This window comes from Austrofundulus limnaeus, unplaced genomic scaffold (genome assembly GCF_001266775.1).
Source record: "Austrofundulus limnaeus strain Quisiro unplaced genomic scaffold, Austrofundulus_limnaeus-1.0 Scaffold1162, whole genome shotgun sequence".
In the NCBI taxonomy this organism is placed as follows: Eukaryota; Metazoa; Chordata; class Actinopteri; order Cyprinodontiformes; family Rivulidae; genus Austrofundulus; species Austrofundulus limnaeus.
This window is the reverse complement of record NW_013953564.1, coordinates 24,018-30,075: the sequence shown is the minus strand read 5'-3', so window position 1 is coordinate 30,075 and position 6,058 is coordinate 24,018. Positions and strand designations below refer to the sequence as shown.

Genomic DNA, 6,058 nt, shown 5'->3' with positions numbered 1-6,058 from the left:
CAAAACAGAAAAAAAGAGAGATGTGCTGTCATATTTGATAATCCTGCTGTCTTGTTAAAAGTACACTTTTTCTACATGGAGTGACGAGAAATATTGTTCAAGCACCATCAAAGTCAGCAACTTCGACTCTTCTTGAAATCTTACTAGTGACAAGTGTTGACACACCGGTTCCTTCTCCTTTAGGCCTCACACAGAAAGACACAAACACATTCAAATTCATACTCTCATACACAAACACAAGCACAAAAGTTTCCCCCTCAACTAACTTTTGGTAAACAGCAATTCCTCTCACAAGCAAACTATAACGAACACATGAGGGCACTACAGTGCTGCCCAAAATCTCTCCCTGAAAGGCGGTCTCATGAGAGAAAATATGGGAAAGGGATTTGAGAGGAGACAGAAGATAACATTATTTTATTTGGAGCTGCTGCCGGGTATGAGGGAAGGTCAGGAGTCAACGACTGCAGTTTGCTGAGAGTTGATCTGTGGAAGGAGGAGTAATTGTCTCTGGGGAGTCAATGGGATTTTTTTACTGCTCTGTGAATGAATGGTTAAAAAGAGACAGAAAAAAGGTGATGCTTCAGTGTCAACTTAAAATACATTGCCTTACAGTCATGCTTATTTTATTACATCTATTGCGCTCTTATGAGCGTGGCAAATGGGATTTAAATAAAACAGATCAATTAGAACCCAGATCTTACATATTACATCACTATAAACTGATTGAAATTGACATAAAGAGACACTTATTTACACCACCACATTAGTGGCCTTGAACTAGTAGTCTATAAAAGACTCCAATGTCAACTTGCCATATGTGTGCTATTTTGCATTCCATAAAAGTGACAGTCTGAATAAAGGCCTTGGGACAGTAATCGCATGCTTCTGCCTCTCAGTGCACCACACAGCAACATGTAAACAACAGGAAGGCTCATAACACAGCACAAACCGTAAACCCCTTTGATGAAAGACTCTCCTCTGGGGAAGAGTCAGGGATGTGAATTGCTTTGAGGTGTGTTATAAGGGAAGCTCTAGAGGAAAGGCATTTATGAGACTGGGAGTTACTTCTTTTCTTTATTTGCTGCAGAGATATACAAGCAACGCGAAGCAAACTGTGCCAGATATGTCGGCTAATTCCGATTAGCACGTTCCAGCACCACGGACAGCTCCAGCCGCTCCTAAACAGCCATATTTAATTTACGCTCATTCTGACGAGGCAGCTAAACGTTTAACTATTTATCACAGGTCTGCTCTGTTGTGTTGCATTATGAAGGAGGGTTGAAGGTACAGCTCGCTGCTGACAGCTGCACCTTTGCTTCATGCTCTGGCTGAACTGCAAGGTTGCATGTCTTCGGAGCAAAGACGTTGAGGTTAACTTTAAAATAAGACTGCTAGTGTTTGAAGCTCGTGCATCCTCTGAGCTGCTCCTGTCTACAAGCAGGCGACACCTTCAAAAGGATTTCAGCGGGTCACTTGCAGAAAGTTTTGAGGTGAGCAGGGAAGCAGGATGGGGAGGCCACTCAGCAATGAACTGATAGTACTCTGTGTGAGGAGCAGTGGCTGACATTTCTAAAGTTCAACAGCCACTCTCAGCTTGGTATTTGTGCACAGCTGGCCTTGACAAAGGCTACATGCTGTACCTACATAATAGGAACCTCCTGGCTGTGATTACACATGTGCACCAGAGCAAAATAACTCAATTAAATGATCACAATGTTTGATTTGTAAAACAAGCACTGTACACATGTAAAATACATTTATCTCAACTGAAACAGGTGCATCATATTCTTTTACCATTTATAAATCAGCCTTTTGCACTTAGTTTATCCTTCAGATCAATTGTAAACTAGGAATGTCACACTGCCAGCAGTCACTGCCTGCAGAGGAAATCTCCACTGAGCTGCCTGGGAATCACAGGAAACAGTTGAAGACTTCCTGCTGTCTTATTCTAATCCAAATCCAGTGCTCTCTAAAACYCTCTCACATCAGCCAGTGGAGGATGGGGAACATCATCCTCATCATCACGACTCACATTCTTAGAGCTGGACAATCTTTTCAAAGATAGTTCCCCGTTCATTACCATAAATGACTTACCAATTATTTTCAAATTGGTCCACGCTACATGAATTAAACATACTTTCTCCTCCATTAGCAGCCATTCTTCCACAACTTTTCCATTGCTCAGACTAAAAATAACAGCACAGACATTTGAAAACATATTTTAGTTCATACGGTGTTAAATCCGCGAGGGCTCAGGCTGGAGTTTAAATTTAAAGAAATGTTGGGGGATTTAGTTTTCAAGGCTGCTGAGAGATGTAATAATATTAGCTGGACCAAAAAAGAAGACAGTTTCATAAAAGTCTAGTGTGATTGTGTTATTAAAAAAGGTGAGTTTGACATGCCTAATAGCAAGACTTGAACAATAAAGTGAGTAGTTTCCTCACTATCGAGTTGAAAAGGACAATCTGTCTTGATTTAAATTTGCTATCAATAAACCTGACAGCAAACCCCGTAACCTATAGTAACAAAAATGGTGTCTGCATTTTCACTGAGTCATTTTAAATATTTTGTCCACCTGTGTTATACAAAACTCATGGCCCTGTGATTTAAAAAAATCTTGAGGACACATTTCTAAATCACATCACAAAATTTCCATTACGACTCTGAGCTTTAGGCATGCTTATTTAATAAAACGTCAAAGAAATCCTCCAGCATCAAACCATAAAAATTATTTTAAACTAGTATTTCCTGAAGGAATGCACATCATCACCTGCCTTGCGCGCAGATGTTAAAAAAACTTTTGCACAATAACACTCAGATTACATGTTAGAGATGAGTCACAGCTACTACCACATCAGAATTGACTGACTGTAGTAATATTTGTGTTTGCTGAGAATGACTGGTTGTGGAAGCCAGCCTGAATCAAGTTGTCTCCAAAACATAATAATATTAATAATAAATCTACATCCAATTACTTATTTCTGAGTTTAAACCCTCCTAGTAATTCATTAGAAATTTTGCAAGCAAACAGAAAGGATTAAATCCAAAAGTTAATGCTATTTTAAATAAAGATCTCTTGCAAACTGTTGGTACTAATGTATGCATTGAGAATGCCTCTCAGCTACAATAATGCCAACTTGCCAACATGCCAGCTCAAGAGGTTAACAAAATATACATTAAACAGGCTAAGTTATAGTTATAGGTCGATTAGCTGCGGCAGCATTCTTGAAGTAAGTTGACTTCAATGGCTCAATTCAATTGGCTCAAATAAAACCTAGTGATATACTTGCAACCCACCCACGGTTTACCCGTCCTCTTGCACCAGCAACTGCTGGAATAGACACCAGCTCCCCAAGAACCAGGAAGGAGAAACAGGTAAAGAAAATGGACTGATGATAGATGGACCAGTGGCATAAACATAATCATTAATTTTATAATTACAACCCCTTCTCCTCCATCAAATTCATACAATTTTTAATATAACGTAGCTAAAAACATTGATTATTTTGATCTCTAATTATCTCCTATAAGTTAAACCCTAAACAAACTAAAAAAGTTAAGTTTTTTTTTCAATTTATAACTATTTTATAAAGAATTTAAATGTTGAGCTAACATTGCTGTAAAAATAACAGCTTGTTCAGAACTGTTTAAACATCTTGCTAACACACAGTAAGCGAGCAAAGAAATTCCTTATGAACAAAATACATCACTAAATACCAGCAACACTTATTATTTATCTTCTTTTTAGATTTTATTATTTACTTAATACAGATTCAGTTTGTTTGTTTTTATTTTTGGGTTGAAATTCAGAATTCAAATGCCTGTCTCATTTGTCGGTGCCCACAAATAAAGGTAGCATTACAAGACTTGGCAAGATAAGGTGTGAAAACATTCCCCGCTGACTGATAAAGCACACCGGCATGATTACATGAGTTTATGTAGCTTTCTAGATCTCAGTGTGGCGTTTCTGCCTTCACACAAATGTGAGCATGGAACAAATCTATGTAGTCTGAGTGACTGACATCCTCCATCTGATTGAAAGTTGAGTGAGACACTGATAGGATAATTCTTCCTTTCTGCTCTCAGGCTCAGAAAGTCTTCCTTACAGGCTGATTATAGTGTTGGTTGACCAAAAATCACACATGAAAATTATGTAGAGAACTGTATAATCTGACTTTAACTCTGGATTCTAATTGTGGAGGTTTGAGTTGAGTTGAGCAGAAAGCAGTCCCTTTGGAAAGTGTAAAAATGAAACTAGATTACCCAGAGCAATATTTTCAAAGGTATTTTGCGTAAGCATTTGGAAACAACTTATGATTTATACAAATGCAGTGAAAACTACAGAGGTTGTGTTGATTTCTGCTGCAAAAAAAAAACAAAAAAATAAAAACAAAAACAAAAAAAACTACTGAAAATCTCTGTGGATAATACAACATAGAAGTCCGTTTTTCAGCATCTTTTAATTTCGAAGTCACAAATACACAACAGAAAACAAAATATAACGAGAATGACCAACAACAAACAAGCAGACACAACTCTTAGAATCCAAAATAACATATCATAACAATTTCAAAGCAAAGAGTATAAACAGTTTCCCTTCTCACCAAGCATTTTCCTCACTTCTCACAAAAAAAACAAAAACAAAAATAAAAAAACTTTTAGAAACAAAAACAAAATACGCAATACAATAGAACTACAAATGTTATTTTGTGTTCTTAAACATCTGTGCCTCCCCTAAATCACACACATTCATAGTTATTGACTTTTTCAGACTTTATTACAGTGATACCTGGCATTATTCTAAATAATCTTTAATTTTTTTTGGGGGGTGGGGTGGGGTGGAGGGGTGTATGTATTTTCCATACACATAGTTCAGTTCTCTACTACAATCAACTATGTATGTTCCCTTCATTTGTTATGAAAATGCTGTATTTATCAAAAATAAAGTTGACTTTGCATCAACCTACCTAAATGGTAAATGGACTGTACTTATATAGCGCTTTTCTATCCATCCAGGACACTCAAAGCGCTTCACACTACAATCTGTGTCCTCATTTACCCATTCACACAGCACTTTATTAGGTCTCTACAAAGCTAACATGTACAATCACCTATGGAGACTAATCAGTGCCAATCATATTCATCCACTGATGGGACACACATCAGAGGCATTAGGGGTGAAGTGTCTTGCCCAAGAACACAACAATTGAGACAGCTGGACGGGGGATCAAACCAGCGACCTTCCGGTTCCAGGAGGACTCTCCTAACCACTCTTCCACAGCTGCCCRCAAACACTTTGAAATTGGCCTCTGTCTCTTAAAGAACCTTCTACCGTTTCTGACACTCCCACTTCAGCACATTTTCAAACAGTCGTTTAGGGGAGGGGTGCTCTTTGGGGCAGGAGCTCTGCTGCAGACTGAGCTCCAGGGACGGGCTTTGTACAAATAGGTGGTGCTTTGTACCAGCAACAGTTTAGACAGCTCCTCCTGGGTACCACAGGAGATTCAAGAATTTCTCAAACATGTATGAGTGAAAGCAACACACTGGGTATGTTTTTGATGATGGAATGCCAATATGACATGATTTAAAGTTAAAAAATGTCCACGTTGGTTAATACCACCCATTCAAAGTTCATCTGAAATATCATGGTAAAATAGTAAATGGACTGTACTTATATWGTGCCTTTCTAACCACCCAGCACACTATAGACATTTACCCATGCACACACTGATGATGGCAAACTACAATTMTAGCCACAGCTGCCCTGGGGCACACTGACAGAAGCAAAGCTGCCATACACAGGTGACACCAGACCCTCTGACCGCCATCCATAGGAAAGGCGGATAAGGTGTCTTGCTCAAGGACACAATGATTGAGCCGACTGGACGGGGATCGAACCGGCAACCTTCTGGTTCCAGGACGACTCCCCTAACCACTCTACCACAGCCGCCCCATATACAGCGGGTAAAATAAGTATTGAACACGTCAACATTTTTCTCAGTAAATATATTACTAGAGGAGCTAATGACGTGAAATTTTCACCAGATGTCGGTAACAA

At 38.8% G+C, this 6,058-nt stretch overlaps 1 protein-coding gene across 1 annotated transcript in view; it reads right to left on the bottom strand.

Annotated features, from left to right (window-relative positions):
- The window catches only part of sox5 (SRY-box transcription factor 5), a gene marked incomplete at its 5' end in the record, with an annotated part of 71,949 nt that overhangs the window by 43,872 nt on the left and 22,019 nt on the right, over positions 1 to 6,058 (bottom strand).